Source organism: Cervus canadensis, chromosome 4 (assembly GCF_019320065.1).
Source record: "Cervus canadensis isolate Bull #8, Minnesota chromosome 4, ASM1932006v1, whole genome shotgun sequence".
Classification (NCBI taxonomy): domain Eukaryota; kingdom Metazoa; phylum Chordata; class Mammalia; order Artiodactyla; family Cervidae; genus Cervus; species Cervus canadensis.
The window spans coordinates 37,977,633-37,995,839 of record NC_057389.1 but is presented as its reverse complement, the minus strand read 5'-3'; positions in this window follow the sequence as shown (position 1 = coordinate 37,995,839).

Below are 18,207 nucleotides of genomic sequence, written 5' to 3'. Positions count from 1 at the left end.
ATAGAGCTTCTCCATCTTTGGCTGCAAAGAATACAATCAGTCTGATTTTGGTATTGACCATCTGGTGATGTCCATGTGTAGAGTCTTCTCTTGTGTTGTTGGAAGAGGGTGTTTGCTATGAGCAGTGCGTTCTCTTGGGAAAACTTCATTAGCCTTTGCCCTGCTTCATTCTGTACTCCAAGGCCAAATTTGCCTGTTATTCCAGGTGTTACTTGACTTCCTACTTTTGCATTCCAGTCCCCTATAATGAAATGGACATCTTTCTTGGGTGTTAGTTCTAGAAGGTCTTGTAGGTCTTCATAGAACCGTTCAATGTCAGCTTCTTCAGCATTACTGGTCAGGGCATAGACTTGGATTACTGTGATATTGAATGGTTTGCCTTGAAAATGAACAGAGACCATTCTGTTGTTTTTGAGATTGCATCCAAGTACTGCAGTTTGGACTCTTTTGTTGACTATGATGGCTACTCCATTTCTTCTAAGGGATTCCTGTCCACAGTAGTAGATATAATGGTCATCTGAGTTAAATTCACCCCTTCCAGTCCATCTTAGTTTGCTGATTCCTAGAATGTCGATGTTCACTCTTGCCATCTCCTGTTTGACCACTTCCAATTTTCCTTGATTCATGGACCTAATATTCCAGGTTCCTATGCAATATTGCTTTTTACAGCATCAAACCTTGCTTCTATCATCAGTCCCATCCACAACTGGGTGTTATTTTTGCTTAGGCTGCATCCCTTCATTCTTTTGGAGTTTTTTCTCCACTGATCACCGGTAGCATATTGGGCACCTACCAACCTGGGGAATTCATCTTTCAGTGTCCTATCTTTTTGCCTTTTCATACGTTCATGAGGTTCTCAAGGCAAGAATACTGAAGTGGTTTGCCATTCCTTTCTCCAGGGGACCACATTCTGTCAGACCTCTCCACCATGACCCATCTGTCTTGGGTGGCCCCACACAGCATGGCTTAGTTTCACTGAGTTAAACAAGGCTGTGGTCCATGTGATCAGATTGGCTAGTAGTCTGTGATTGTGATAATAATCACAGTATTATATTGTAATATAATACAATATTATATGGTAATAATAACATTAAGTTGACCCAAAAAGAAAAGGATGAAAGAACCCAAAAATGTAGTATATTTATGCATTTTATGTGTAGTATAGATGGTGATTTGATATAGAACTAGATGGGATATTTAAGATGGAGAGGAGAAAGGAGAGAAAAGAATATTTGCCATCTAATGGAACATTGATGATGATGATAATAATAACACTTACTGTTTTACTAGCAATTGCTACATCCAGGTACTCTGCCAGTTTACACAATTGTGATTTTTTTTTAAATTTTTTTTATATGGTGTATAGTTGATTAACAAGATTCAGGTGTACAGCAAAGTGATTCAGTTATATATATACATGTATCTTTTTTTAAAGGCTTCCCAGTTGCCCCAATTCTTTCCCCATTTAGGTTATTACAGAATATTGAGCAGAGTTCCCTGTGCTATACAATAGGTGCTTGTTGGTTATCAATTTTAAATATAGCAGTGTATATGTATACAAATCCTAAACTACCAATCTGTCCCTCCTTCCCATCTTCCCCCCAGTTACCATAAGTTCATCCTTTCCTAAGTCTTGGGTCTGTTTCTGTTTAGTAAATAAGTTCATTTGTACCTTTTTTTTTTTTTTAGATTCCACATATCTAAAAATATCACTCTCTGACTGACTTCATTTAGTGTGATAATCTCCAGGTCCATTCACGTTGCTATGAATGGCATTACTTCATTCTTTTTAATGGCTGAGTAATATTCCATAGTATGTATGTGTGTGTATATGCATACCACATCTTCTTTATCCATTCATTAGTAAATGGATATGTAGGTTGGTTACATGTCTTGGCTATTGTGAATAGTGCTGCAATGAACATTGGGATGCATGTATCCTTTTGAACCATGTTTTTCTCCAGATACATGCCCAGGAGTGGAATTACTGGATCATATGGGAGCTCTGTTTTTGTTTTTTAAGGGAACTTCCATACTGTTTTCCATAGTGGCTACACAAATTTACATTCCGACCAAGACTGTGGGAGAGTTCCCTTTTCTTCATACCCTCTCCAGCCTTTATTGTTTGTAGACTTTTTGATGATGGCCATTCTGACTGGTGCAGGCTAATGTCTCTTGGTGGTTTTGATTTGCATTTCTCTAATAATTAGCTATGTTGAGCATATTTTCATGTGCCTCTTGGCCTTCTGTATGTCTTTGAAGAAATGTCTATTTAGATCTTCCACTCATTTTTTGATTGGATCGTTTGTTTCTTTGTTTCTTTATATTGAGCCACCTGAGCTATTTGTAAATTCTGGAGGTTAACGCCTTGTCTTATTTTATCTTCACAACACTAAGAGGTAAGTACTATTGTTTTCATTTTATAGATAAAAGAAGTTAAATCCCTTAACTTAGTCATGGAGCCCATATCTAGTAGAGGCAAATTTTTAACCCAGTTCTAATGACTTAAAAATTGCATATTTAATCAATTTCCTAGCTCAGACTCTATCTTCTCCCTTCTATTAATGCAAACAATAAATAGTAATTTAACTAGAAAAAATTACTACTGTATGTTTAGAGAATAACTAAAACCCTATGTTGAATGGACAGATTTATTTAGCAATGTAATAACAATTGCCAGGCACTTATTAAGAGTTAACTATGGATCAGACATTTTATACAGAGACATTGCATATTATCTCTCATTCACAGTTCTGCATAGATGATATAATACCCTGTTTTATAGATGGGGAAGCTAAAGCCCATACCACTAAAATAAACTACTCTAGTTACCAAAGGTGGTAAATGGCAGGGCACAGATCTTTTTCCTTTTACCTCTCTGAAGCAGTATTATACCATGAAAATCCTTTGATATATAGAATGAGTGGCTGGAGACAAGCTATAGAATAGACATAATACTTCAGTTTTTCAAGTTCTAAGACTCAGAAGGGCTTGGGGGAGGGGGATTGGTTTTGTTTTTTAAAAAAATTATTCAAAAGCATCTAACAAATGTTTGGGATTTAGGTAAGGAATACTAAAATATGCTTGTTCCCTTGGGAATGTTTTCCTCTGTGTATTCAAGTCTTTGTGTAGTTTCAGGCAAAATTTATCCATATGTTTCTGATTCAGTGCCCTAAACTTATCACTGTGCTTTGCAAGGCCCATTTAAAGTCTGTGACTTTTGAAGTTGCTCTGAGCTACTTGTTTTTAAAGCAGGAAGTTACATTTCCCATGAGGGCACTGGACTTGAGTTTCAGAAGGAAGAGTGTGCATTCCAAGCTCCAAGGTGCACATGGCTTCCGGCATGTGGCTGGGGTCTGCTTCTCTACCCTTCTCTTGGATGCCTTAGTACAGCCCAGAATCAGAATCTGTTTCATCTTCCTTTTCCTCCAATACTCAGTTCAAAATTCAGTATACGGTTGGAACCTAGTATTTCTCTCTCTGACTTATTTTTAACTGCATTGAAATTTATTTCAAGGACAACAGAGATAACAAAAAAAAAATAAAGAAAACATTAAAAATAAAACATTTTCTTTTATTTCCTACCATTTCTTTTTTTACACATATTCACAAATTCTTACAAAGCTGTAGTCAAAGCAGAGATCTGATTTTACATAATGAAAAGTTCACTTAATCATAAATAGGTTTCTTAGTTGTTAACTAATCTTAAGTCATTTTTATGTCTGCATAATATGCTGTTAGGTTGATATTCAATAATATAAGTTCAGAATTTTAGATTCTTTCATGTAGTTTTAAACATATGCATAAAAAGTTAATACTCTGGAAAAAGTTCTAGTGTTCCATTTCAATGTGGCAAATTAAACTCCTAACAGACTGACCATGCTTCAAACAACTATAAACTTTGGAGAACATATTTAAAAACTACTATCAGAAGGCTCCAGGGAATTAACAAAAGGAGGCCTGTTTGGAGGAAAATCAAAACTTGGAAAAGAGGGGCTAGTACAGAGTTTCCAGTTTTTATAGCTTTAGCCTCAGATGAGACCTAAGTAGCAGTACAACATGAAGCAGCTAAAATCCCCAAAGAAAACCCACCATCTTTCTAACCTGAAGAACTAGAGGACAGAGACTAGGTAAACACAGCTGCTAGACAGAGAGATGAACTCAGAAAAGAGAGGAACAGAAAGGGGGTGCCCCAAATTATATGTAAAAACTCTTCCCTAGTGTCTGGCTAACTCATACACCATGCATAAGTAAAGCAGACACATAGAATCTTGCAGCCAGACCTGAACCAAGATCTGAGTTTTCACTCATCACAGGCAAGAATTTGCCTAGTTTTAGTCTAACCAAGTTAATTTTCAGTGAAACAAAAGCATCTACACTCTTTCAGGGAATATAAGAGAAGCCAGAATCATCAGCATATGTAGCATTTGTATATCTAGGATTTAATTAAAAATTCCTCAGCAAATGAAGAAACAAGAAAATGTGTATCATTCTCTAAACATGATTAAACTGCAAGATAACCTAGATGTTGGAATTATACATGGACTATAAAGCAGCTAATATAACCACTTAAATGAGAAAAAAATATATCAATACTTATAATGAATTTTAAAAACAAGAAATGTAAGCTGCTGCTGCTGCTGCTGCTAAGTCGCTTCAGTCGTGTCCGACTCTCTGTAACCCCATAGACGGCAGCCCACCAGGTTTTCCTGTCCCTGGGATTCTCCAGGCAAGAACACTGGAGTGGGTTGCCATTTCCTTCTCCAATGCGTGAAAGTGAAGTCGCTCAGTCATGTCCAACTCTTAGCAACCCCATGGACTGCAGCCCACCAGGCTCCTCCATTCATGGGATTTTCAAGGCAAGAGTACTGGAGTGGGGTGCCATTGCCTTCTCCAAGGAAATGTAAGCAGGTAAATGGAAAATATTTTTAAACCCAATAAAAACTCTAGAACTGAAAAATGTAATATTTGAATTTTTTAAAGCCATTGGATGAATTTAATAGCAGGATGAACTTGACAGAAAAGCATTTAGTAAACTTGAAAACAGAGGAATAAAAATGATGCATCTAAAGAAAAGATAAAAAAACTGACCATGGCCTCAGGAAACTATGGATTAGACCAAAAGAGCTAATGTATGTGTAACTAGATTCTCAGAAGGAAAAGGTGGGAAAATATGGAATAAAAAATGTGAAGAAGTAATGACTAAAAGCTTTCTAAATTTTGTTGAAAGACATAAATTTATAGATTCAAAATACTCAACAACATCCAAGCAGAAGAGGGGGAAAATGCCTAACAGATTATAGTGAAGTTGCTAGAAAACAAATATAAAATCTTTAAGGAGGCTGGAAAAAAAAAAAAAACACATTATATATACACACATACATGCAAGGGACCGATGACTCAAATGACCATAAACTTCTTATCAGAAATCACGATGGTTAGAAAACAGGGAAACAGATGCTTTAAAACACTGCAAGCAATAAGCAATCAATTTATATTGTTATATCCATAGACAAAATTCTATACCTAACCTCTTAAAAAAGGAGATGAAAATGAAATTTTCAAGTTAAAGAAAATTAGGACAGTTTTTTGCCAGAGCACTGTATTACATGAAATGATAAAATTCATTAAGCTTAATGCAAATGATACCAGAGGAAAATTCAAATTCAGGAAGGAATTAAGAGCTCGAGAAATGGTAAATCTCTGAATAAATATTAACGCTATTTTCTACTCTTAATTCCTTTAAATTTCATGTGACAGTTTAAGGAAAAACTATGATATTGTCTTGCTGGGTTTATAACATAAGTAGATAGACTACACATGACAACTATAGCAGAAAAGATGACAGATTACAGGGAGGTAAATAAAACTATCATTGCAAGTATTCTGCAATTTATATGCCATGGCACAGTATTAACTCTAATTACACTTTGAAAAGTGAGAGTTTTATATTGTAGTTCTTTAGAGTAGCCACTATGTAGTACAAACACATATAGCTAAAAATCCAATAGAGAAATGGAGAATTTTAAATTTAAAATAATTCAAAAGGAAACAAGAATAGAAAACAGAGGGGAAAGCAGAAATTAAATATTGAAATGGTAGATCGAAATCTAGCCAACTCAATAATTATATTAAAGGTAGTGAGCTACTGATGTAGGATGTTACTAATGGAGAAACTACATATGTAGTTTATGGAAACTCTCTGAATTGTATTTGCAATTCTTCTGTAATTCTTAAACTGTTTTAAAATATAAACTTTATTTTTAAAACTATGATGGACTAAATACTCCAACTAAATTATCAGAATGGATGTAAAATCAAAACTAGACTATATACCGCCTGCAACTCACACTTTAAACATAAAGACATGTATAGATTGAAAGTAGATGGATGTCCTATGCACATCCATGAGGTAAATCACTATACCAAGCACATAGTAAGCATAAAAAGGCTGGAGTGGTTATGTTAAATGAAAATTGAATATATTGTGAGACAAAAAAGTGATACCAGAGATAAATAGGGGCCTTTCAAAATAACAGAGTGTCAATTCATCAAAAATACACGTACTCATAAATAGTTCAGTCTTTCAGTTGTATCTGACTGTTTGTGACCCCATAGACTGCAGCACACCAGGCTTTCCTGTCCATCACCAACTCCTGGAGCTTGCTCACACTAATGTCCATCAAATCAGTGATGCCGTCCAACCATCCCATCCTCTGTCATCCCCTTCTCCTCCTGCCCTCAATCTTTCCCAGGATCAGGGTCTTTTCCACTGAGTCAGTTCTTCGCATCAGGTGGCCAAATATTGGAGCTTCAGCTTTGGCATCAATCTTTCCAATGAATATTCAGGACTGATTTCCTTTAGGATTGACTGGTTGGATCTCCTTGCAGTCCAAGGGACTCTCAAGAGTCTTCTGTAACACCACAGTTCAAAAGCGTCATAAATAGGTAAATGCCTAATAAAAAACTTCAAAAGACATAAATATGAACAGAGTCAAAGAAATATATAAGCAAATCAATAATCATAATGGAAAAATTTAACTCCACTCTTTCATTAGTTGACAGAGCTACTTGGATGTTACGATAGAGACTCCCAAATATTAGTTGCTTAAACAACAAAGAAAGCTATTTACATCTCTTCTTCCATCTTGTTGCTCCACTATCCCCATGGCCTATGATGGCTCATCACCAGATCCTCAGCCTCAGAGTCAGAAGAGGAAATGGGAGGGAGCATATCCCTTCACTTTAAGAGCACGGCCAGAAGAAATTGCGTGGGTGTTTCTGCTCACATCTCATTGGTCAGAACTTAGTCACATGGCCACCTTCTGCTGCAAAAGAAGATGGACAGTACAGTCTTTCTCCCCTATAGCCAAACTCCCAGCTATAAATCAGAAGTTCTATTACTAAAGGTGAATAAAGATGAGATACAGAATATGACCAGGAGTCTCAGACACACCCCATTTTCATGATGTTTTCACTTGTAGAAGGAAGGAGTTCTTTGAACTAGCAAAACCATAGGTTGTTGTGTCATGTGATCATAGGTCTCAAAGCTCAGGATACTTTAGGAGATCACCTAGTTTAAAAGGCAGAACCATGTTTTACAGGCCATCTCAAAGCTCTTGTGAGCCATGACTTACTTGCTTGTTCCCACTTCCTTGGCACCTAAAACATTACCTGACATATGATAAAAACTAAATAAACTTGTTGACTAAGTGTACACATGTTTCTCAATTCTATTTCCTCATTGTTTAGGAATTTCTGGTTCTGTTCCATTAAAAACATGAGTTAGAAATCATTTGGGGCTCCATTTGACAAGGAATGTTAGGAATCTTCTGAAGCCGCTTAAGGAAGAACTTTTATGAAAGAGGGCAGAGTGAAAGAGAAGCTGCATCAATCTTCCAGTCAGAATGGACTTCATGTGAAACCCTGAGCAGAGCTGGCCCTCTGGCTTCAACAAGTTTCTTATGCTGTGACTTCAGGCCCTCTCATTAAAAAATGTCTCCCCCTTGGCCTATGCAGAGGCCTGAAATACCACTACTAATCATTCCTTCTGGTTAACTGAAGCCCCCTATAAAAAAGTTATGTGAGAGGGCCCTGTGACCCATGAGGATCGCAGTGTTAGTTAACAACCCCTTCTAGAAGACCATTCTGTTGGACTGTAGCAAGCAGAGTCCTGAAAAACAGGAACAATGAGAATCCAGATTTTTTTTTTTTTTAATTGTAGGGAGGAGCCCAGATCATAGGGAGCTTCCAGGAAGAGCAAGCCAGAGCAAGGGGAGAAGGTGAACAGAAATAGATTAGCCCCGCCAAGAAGCAGCCGAAGAGCACTGGATACAAGGTGGGTGGGGTGGGGTAGGAGATAGGGACAAGAGACCCAGGCTCACAGTTACAAGCCCCTCACTTTCCAGATGGTAGCAGGTACTAAAGAAATATTTGTTGAGGAGATCAGTGGTGTTTGATATTTATTTAACTAATTCGTTTAGCCAGTGTTTATATCATGCTTACTAAGTGCTAGGCACCATTCTATGTACTTAAAAAATATTAACTTGAATTTAACCAAGGCAATGGCTTTGTTAAAAATCAGAGTTTGAGAGCCACCACCACCAGATTCTAGTTGTGTGACATCGGGCCAGTGACTCATGACTTCTGAGGCTCATTTCTATCACCTATAAAAGGACTAACATAGTGATTATACCTCAGAATCATTGTGAAGAGCTATCTAGCTAAGAGACATAAAGGCACTTTATAGACTGTGAAATGTTTTACAAATCCTGACTTATAAGTAAGCCTAGGACTGGCTCCAGAGTGAATAATAACAACAAAAAGCCATCCTCCTGGTAATCATGATTGCTGTCGACTTCTACATACCTTGTAGACTCTGGAATTGGATGACTTCATTCAAGTCCATATTCCCAGTCTATTAGCTGCATGACTTAAGGCAAACTGCTTTATTTCTCAATGATTCTGTGTTGTCCTCTAAAAAAACTGGGACTAACGGTAGTCTGTATGTCATAGAATTGCTGTGAGAACTTTAAAAAGATGATAAAAGTAAAACACCTGGGGCAACAATCTGGAGTGAATGCACCATGAATCGTATATACCTCTGTTCTTTTAAAACTCCCAGTCTTACAAAATAGGTGTTATTATTTTTAATGTCCTTATTTTCCAGAGGAGAAAGTGGAGGGACAGAGAATTTGAATCACTTGTCCATTGCCACATACCTCAGTTCAGTTGCTCAGTCGTGTCCAACTCTTTGTGACCCCATGAATTGCAGCACACCAGGCCTCCCTGTCCATCACCAGCTCCCGGAGTTTACTCAAACTCATGTTCATCGAGTCAGTGATGCCATCCAGCCATCTCATCCTCTGTTGTCCCCTTCTCCTCCTGCCCCCAATTCCTCCCAGCATCAGGGTCTTTTCCAATGAGTCAACTCATCGCATGAGGTGGCCAAAGTATTGGAGTTTCAGCTTCAGCATCAGTCCTTCCAATGAACACCCAGGACTGATCTCCTTTAAGATGGACTGGTTGGATCTCCTTGCAGTCCAAGGGACTCTCAAGAGTCTTCTCCAACACCGCAGTTCAAAAGCATCAATTTTTCGGTGCTCAGCTTTCTTCACAGTCCAATTCTCACATCCTTACATGACCACTTGACTAGATGGACCTTTGTTGGCAAAGTAATGTCTCTGCTTTTTAATATGCTGTCTAGGTTGGTCATAACTTTCCTTCCAAGGGGTAAGCATCTTTTAATTTCATGGCTGCAATCACCATCTGCAGTGATTTTGGAGCCCCCAAAAACAAAGTCTGACACTGTTTCCAGTTTCTCCCCATCTATTTCCCCATCCCCATGAAGTGATGGGACCAGATACCATGATCTTAGTTTTCTGAATGTTGAGCTTTAAGCCAACTTTTTCACTCTCCTCTTTCACTTTCATCAAAGAGGCTTTTTAGTTCTTCTTCACTTTTTACCATAAGGCTGGTGTCATCTGCATATCTGAGTTTACTGATATTTCTCCCAGCAATCTTGATTCCAGCTTGTGCTTCTTCCAGCCCAGCGTTTCTCATGATGTACTCTGCATATAAGTTAAATAAGCAGGGTGACAATATACAGCCTTGACGTACTCCTTTTCCTATTTGGAACCAGTCTGTTGTTCCATGTCCAGTTCTAACTGTTGCTTCCTGACCTGCATATAGGTTTCTCAAGAGGCAGGTCAGGTGGTCTGGTATACCCATCTCTTTCAGAATTTTCCACAGTTTATTGTGATCCACACAGTCAAAGGCTTTGGCATAGTAAATAAAGCAGAAATAGATGTTTTTCTGGAATTCTCTTGCTTTTTTGATGATCCAGCGGATGTTAGCAATTTGATCTCTGGTTCCTCTGCCTTTTCTAAAGCCAGCTTAAACATCTGGAAGTTCACGGTTCACATATTGTTGAAGCCTGGCTTGGAAAATTTTGAGCATTACTTTACTAAAGTATGAGATGAGTGTAATTGTGCGGTAGTTTGAGCATTCTTTGGGATTGCCTTTCTTTGGGATTGGAATGAAAACTGAACTTTTCCAGTCCTGTGGCCACTGCTGAGTTTTCCAAATTTGCTGGCATATTGAGTGAAGCACCTTCACAGCATCGTCTTTCAGTATTTGAAATAGCTCAACTGGAATTCCATCACCTCCACTAGCTTTGTTTGTAGTGATGCTTTCTAAGGCCCACTTGACTGACTAGATGTCTGACTCTAGGTGAGTGCTCACACCATCATGATTATCTGGGTCGTGAAGATCTTTTTTCTACAGTTCTTCTGTGTATTCTTGCCACCTCTTCTTAATACCTTCTACTTCTGTTAGGTCCATACCATTTCTGTCCTTTATCGAACCCATCTTTGTATGGAATGTTCTCTTGGCATCTCTAATTTTCTTGAAGAGATCTCTAGTCTTTCCCATTCTATTGTTTTCCTCTATTTCTTTGCATTGATCACTGAGGAAGGCTTTCTTATCTCTCCTTGCTATTCTTTGGAACTAAGTCTATGCCCCAACCAGTAAAGCTGAAGAAGCTGAACGGTTCTATGAAGATCTACAAGACCTTTTAGAGCTAACACCCAATAAAGATGTCCTTTTCATTATAGGGGACTGGAATGCAAATGTAGGAAGTCAAGAAACATCTGGAGTAACAGGCAAATTTGGCCTTGGAGTACGGAATGAAGCAGGGCAAAGGCTAATAGAGTTTTGCCAAGAGAATGTACTCTTCATAGCAAACACCCTCTTCCAACAACACAAGAGAAGACTCTACACATGGACATCACCAGATGGTCAACACCCAAATCAGATTGATTATATTCTTTGCAGCCAAAGATGGAGAAGCTCTATACAGTCAACAAAAACAAAACCGGGAGCTGACTGTGGCTCAGATCATGAAATCCTTATTGCCAAATTCAGACTTAAATTGAAGAAAGTAGGGAAAACCACTAGACCATTCAGGTATGACCTAAATCAAATCCCTTATGACTACACAGTGGAAGTGAGAAATAGATTTAAGGGACTAGATCTGATAGACAGAGTGCCTGATGAACTATGGATGGAGGTTCATGACATTGTACAGGAGACAGGGATCAAGACCATCCCCATGGAAAAGAAATGCAAAAAGGCAAAATGGTTGTCTGAGAAGGCCTTACAAATAGCTGTAAAAAGAAAAGAAGTGAAAAGCAAAGGAGAAAAGGAAAGATATTCCCATTTGAATGCAGAGTTCCAAGAATAGCAAGGAGAGCTAAGAAAGCCTTCCACAGCGATCAATGCCACATACCTAGGGAGTGATAAAGCTGGGATTCCTAGACAGGCTTGTTGGAACTGGGCATTTTTATGGTTGCCTAAACAAATGTCCTCACTGTCCCTGATGACACACCAGAAATGCTTAGGGGAACTCTGGAGCAAAAGGAAGAGGATTTTAAAATTTAAAGAAAGAGAGGTGACAAGTGCCTGATTTTTCCTTACATGCTAAGCTGTCACGAAAAGGAAACCTAAACTTTTCAATAGAAATGCTGGGACTGTAGAGGCCCTGAGAAAAGATCTGTGCCCACCTTCTGCCCAGGTAGGCACAGCGCAGCCTGATGGTTTATGAACCAAATTCATCACCTCTCTCTTCTGGGCCATGACCCAAACCTTGCTCTTATCATATAAATTTAATGCATTTTTCATCTTAACTAAGCACTTATCACACACCATGGCCATAACTTTTGCAGTTTGAGATGTGACAGCAAAACTAGCATGAATTTCTTTTCCTTTCTTCACATTTTCACGGATAGAAGATTCATTTTTAGCATAAACCACAGCAACCTCAGCTTGTGATTTTTTTTCTTTCCTTTTTAAGTAGAGAACTTTCACCTTTCCACTTAAAGGAAGTATTACGGCTTCACTTTGCCATGTCCAAATTGCCAGCCTTACTGCTCTTGCACTTTGGGACCATTAGTAAGTAAAATAAGAGTGACATGTACACAAGCACTGCAATACTATGATAGTCAATCTTAGAACCAAGATGGCTACTAAGTGACTAATAGGCAGGACACACTGGACAGAGGGAGGATGCACATCCCAGGCGGCACAGAGCCAGGCAGCATATTTCATCACACTACTCAGAATGGCATGCAATTTAAAACTTACAAAATGTTTATTTCTGGCATTTTCCATGTAGTTTGGGGCCATAGTTGCCAATAGAAATCTGAAACTGCAGAAAGTGAAACTGCAGATATGGTGAGAACTACTGTATTGAAGATGACGGATCCACAAGATGGAACAGCCCTGAGTCCCTGAACCAACCCCGAAAGAGGTTATGCCTACCCATCAAAAATTGTGTCCAACTGAAACTTGACATAAAGTAAAAAGAACTCACTTAGGTGGTTGAACCATTATATGGTTTGGGCCCGTTTGTCTCAGCAGCTAGTCTGACTAACCAGTAAAGGAAGGAGGACTTTCTAGCATCCTTGGCTATTGACCACCCAACCTCTGCCTAAATCTTACCAGCGGTGGGGAATTCATTTCTTCCTGAAGTGTTTGTTCACCCTTCATTCAGTCAATCAACTAATGGGTTTTGGTCTGGTTTTTATTGAGGCATGTAGTACAAAATATATGTATGTAAATTTCAAGTATACAACAGTGATTTCACAATTTTTAAAAATTATACTCCATTTATAGCTATTGTAAATGTGTTGTACAATATATCCTTGCACCTTATTTATTTTATGCATAAGAGTTTGTACCTCTTAATCCCTTAACCTTATCATGCCCCTCCCACCTTCCACCTCCCTACTAGTAACCACTCCTTTGGTCTCTATATCTGTGAGTATTTTTGTTATATTAACTAGTTTTTAGGTTCCACTTTCAAGTGATATCTGACTTATTTCACTTAGTGTAATTATCTTCTAGGACCATTCATGTTGTTGCAAATGGCAAAATTTCATTCTTTGTATGGCTGAGTAGTATTCCACTTTATATATATATGTATACACACACACACACACACACACATACATATACCACATCTTCTCTATTCATTCATTTGTTGGTAGATCCTTAAGTTGCTTCCATTGGCAATTGTAAATAATGCTATATGCATTATCATATGTATACATATGAGTGTATGTGTCTTTTCAAATTAGTGGGTTTGTTTTTTTTTCCAGATATGTACCCAGAAGTGGAATTGCTGGGTCATGTGATAATTCTATTTTCAGTTCTCTGAGGAACATCCATCCATAATCTTTTCCACAGAGGTGGCACCAATTTACATTCCCACCAACAGTCCCTTTTCTCCACAGCCTTTCTAACATTTATTCTTTGTGTTCTTTTTGCTAATAGTCATTTTGACAAGTGTGAGGTGATATTTTGTATGGCTTTAATTTGCATTTCTCTGATGATTTACAATGTTGAGCATTTTTTTCATATACCTATTGGCCATCTATATTTCTTGTTGATAAAATGGCTATTCAATTCTTTTGCTCATTTTTTAATTGTGTTGATTTTTTTAAATGTTGAGTTGGATGAGTTGCTTGCATATTTTGAATATTAACCCCTTATTGGTCATATCATTTGGAAATATTTCCTCCCATTCAATAGATTTTTTCTTGTTATGTCCTTGGTTCCCTTTGCTGTGAAAAGCTTTTAATTTTAATTAGTTCCTATTTGTTTATTTTTGCATTTATTTCCTTTGCTTTAGGAGGCAAACCCCCCCAAAAATTATTATGATTTATGTCAAATAGTGTTCTGCCTATGTTCTCTTCTAGGAGTTTTATGGTTTCAGGTCTTACATTTAGGTTTTTAATCCATTTTGAGTTTATTTTAATGTATTTTTCATGATGTTAGGCTATTTTAATTCCATTCTTTTACGTGTAGCTGCCCAATTTTCCCAGCATCACATATTGAAGATGCCACTTTGTCTCCATTGTGTATTCTTGCCTCCTTTATCATGAATTAATTGACCATATGTGCGTGGGTTTATTTATGGGCTCTCTATCTTGTTTCATTGATCTATATTTCTGTTTTTGTGCCTGTACCATACTGTTTTGATTACTGTAGTTTTTTAGTGTGGTCTAGAGTCAGGCCGCATGATTCCTCCAGCTGTGTTCTTTCTTTCTCAAGGTTGTTTTGGCTATTCAGAGTCTTTAATGTTTCCATATAAATTTTAAAATGATTTTTCCTGTTTTTTTTGTAGAATGCCATTGGTAATTTTGATAGGGATTGCATTGAGTCTGTAGATTGCCTTGGATAAAACTAATGTTTATTGAATTCCTACTATGCTCCAGGCCCCATGCTAGGCACTAGGGAAGCAAGGATGAATGAGGCACAAGATTTCTGCTCTCATGAAGCTTTTTGCCCAGACAGGTAGACAGAAATCAAACAAGTGAATAGGCAGTAGGTACAAGGTTTATTAACTCTGATAAGTTACTTGAGGGAAATAGGCAGATTGATGGCACAGAATTACTGAGGGAGGGTCGAATGTAGTGGAGGAAGAGAGGGGGAGGAGTTCATGGAAATCTTCTCTGAGGAGGTGACAGACCAGACACAACAATTGGCAGACATCCCTGATTCATTAAAAAAAAAATCACGATGTTTTTGTTGTTGTTGTTTTGCTTATATTAACAGAAAGATAAGTCTGCTTTATCCCCCATCGGGTCCTAATTATATAGTCTGGGGCCCCAGAGAAATCTATTTTTTGCTGTTTCCTATTGAAAGCTTCTCCAGCATCCAGCATTTGCAGCAGCTGTCACATCTCTCCTATCCCCACAAGGCCCTCCTCACCCTGAACCCCTTCAAGCAGCCTCCAGAGGCTTAGGTGACCCAGACACATCCTGTAGTTACTAAGAACAGACAGTTCCTAATAATAGTTCTTAGCAGAAAAGATCCAGGTAAACAAGGGGGTCCCAGAGACTCCCACTGTAAAGGCTACGTGGACTCTCCCAACATCTTGGGAATAATTGGTCCAACTCCTATGACATTGCTTATTCATTTCTCTAGGGCTGTTGCTAACTGCTGGCTCTCATCAGGCGTTAATTCTCTGACATTGGTAGGGAGCAGGCGAGGTTAGAAACCTTCAAGTGCTCCCGCTGGAAGCCCTCTCTCTCTCTCCAAAACAATTTATTTTTTTTAATGTTAAAATCATGTCCCTCCCCCCTGGTTTGAACACCAAAACAAATCCAGCTGTCCTCAATGCTGGGTCCAAACCACAGGCGTGTGGCTGGAAAGCCAAAGAGGCAGCAGGAGGAGCTGCTCAGAGTCTGGCTCCTCCAGATTCCTGCTGGTCACTACTCAGGAGGCAGGGAGTCTGTGTTCTGCAAAGGTCCAGCCTCCCCTTCTTCAAAATTAAGCAGGAAGACACCTCAAGGGCAACAACTCTGCCCTGCCTCCAGGGACCTCCTAGGAGGCAAAGGCCTATGCAAACTCCTGGGGCCTCTGGGTTAGCTGATACGCCCCTTCCCTACCTGCCAGGAATGGTCCCCAGCAGCTCCAGGGGCTCCCAGGGAGTTAGAAGGCTGAGGCCTGAGACCCCGGCAATGTGCACAACTGTTTTCTTTGCTTGATTTGGAGATAAAAACCACTGCTGCTTCTTGCTTTCTCACACTTTCCACTGAGGTCACTTGGGGCAAGACTGAGTCAAGGCTTCCAGAAGGTCTGGCAATAGCGTGGAAGCAAACAGTGGTGATGTTAGCATAGGACGCACTCTACCCAGCCCCCTCCACAGCAGAGGAATCAGAGCTGCATCACACAGCTTGCAAAACTGGCCTTGAGTGGCCTTCTTGTCACTTTTTTCACTTCCTGGGGTCTTCATTCAGCCTCACCTATAGATATGATTTCCCCTGACTCACATCCCCTCTCTCCCCTACACTCCACCCCTGTCATGCTCGGGCTAGAGGTAGGGTGAGGTAAGTGTGGCACACAGGGTACAAAATTAAAGGTGACAGTCATTCTTCAGGTCATGCAATTTCAGTGTTTTTTGTACCTTGGGTGCCTCATTCTCCCCATCCTACTACAGGTCCTGCACATGCCACCTAAACCTGCTCCCTGAGGATATATTTCATTTCTCTGACCTCTCCCAAACTCCATTCATTAGAAAGAATCTATGTATGGCTTCTCTGTAAAAGATCAAGACTAGCTTGGAGAGGTCTTTTTGTTTGTTTGTTTTTTGGCCAGGTAGTACTTGGATTTTTTTCTGTTGTTGCCATTATTTAAAATTCAGAAGAGTTCCAATGGGAAGAAATATCCTCGTTTCTAGCTTCTTTTGGCAACACAGAAGATATAGCCTTTCTGTCTGGAGAGGAGCCACAGTTGCCTCTCTGTCCCACCTGTGCCAACTCACCATTCATATTACCTTCTTAGCCCCCATAGGCATTTGAGGTAGAACCTTCGACCTAAAGGCAGATTATGTCCAGACATGAAGTAATAGAATTGTCTCTTATGGCACAATTCTGGCAGCAGTGACTAGCCAGGGTGGAAGACTGGGGCAGAAAGAAAACAAGCAAGATTTCCTGATGTCCTTGAACTCAGATCATGGAGGCAAGTCCCCATTTCATCTGCCAGGTTGCAAAAAAGACTAAAACCTGCAATGTGGAGGAAGAAATATGTTATGTGACAGTATCAAAAGTGCTGTGGAGAAAAAGGGACTAAACTTGAGTTGAAAACTGCCCAGGAGGCCTGTCTGTGTATCACACATTTACCCCTGACTTCTGTGTGGTGTTGGATACAACCCCTCCGGAAGCCTCAGATTCCTCATCTCTTAATAAGGAGAGTCAGGCTGTATTATTTCTGAGATCCCTTCTGGCTCTAACTCTCTTGAATGTAATACTTACTATTCTTTGGTGGAATTATTCTAGTAAAAAGAGAATCTCAGAACATTTGTTCAAGCCAGCTTAAAGGAGCAACTGAGCAGGGACCAGAAACCACATTTCATTGACAGCATGGAATTTTGCAAGTTTCTCAGTGCTCTACTTATCTTTTCATAAGTTCTCTGATTCTGCTGAGAATATACACTTAGAGGAGCTCAAACAATAGCTTGACTCAACAATCTCTTGCCTTAACAACCTCCTGTCTGCTTGAAAATTCACTGGATGTGAAATCTAGTCTGCTAAAGGCAGTGTCTCTACCTTGAAGATACTGGAGGAGAAGAAAACTCCCTGTCCATACTGTGGGAGGCAGTCAAAGTGGAATTCAAGGTAACAGGCATTAACAAAGATCTAAGCAACACTCTATGCAATGTGGACTGTGGGAGGAAGCCAGAAACTACCTCCAGAAGTAAAGCCCAGTCCTTGTCCTCGAAGAGATTACAGTGGTCAATACAATACCTGCAGAACCCAAATGCACAACAGAGTAGAAAAGTCAATCAGATTATATCAAGTGCTAGGAGGAATCAAAAAAGGAACAAGTTACATAGGCCTCAGAGGTAAAATTTAGACTAGTAGTGAAGGATGAATAGATGAGGATGGGAAGGAAAGAACAGAAGCTTCAATCACTGATCTACCAAGGCTGAAAGCTTCCTACTGCCTGCCATGACCCTAAGCACTAGGATGTAAGGGTTAACAAGACAGGAGGAGTCCTGCTTTCATGGCACTAACTTTCTAGTGGGGGACTTAGGTTGTGGTTTAGTTACTAAGTCATGTGCAACTCTTTGCGACCCCATGGACTGAGTCCACCGGGCTCCTCTGTCCATGGGACTTCCGGGGTAAGAATACTGGAAAGCAT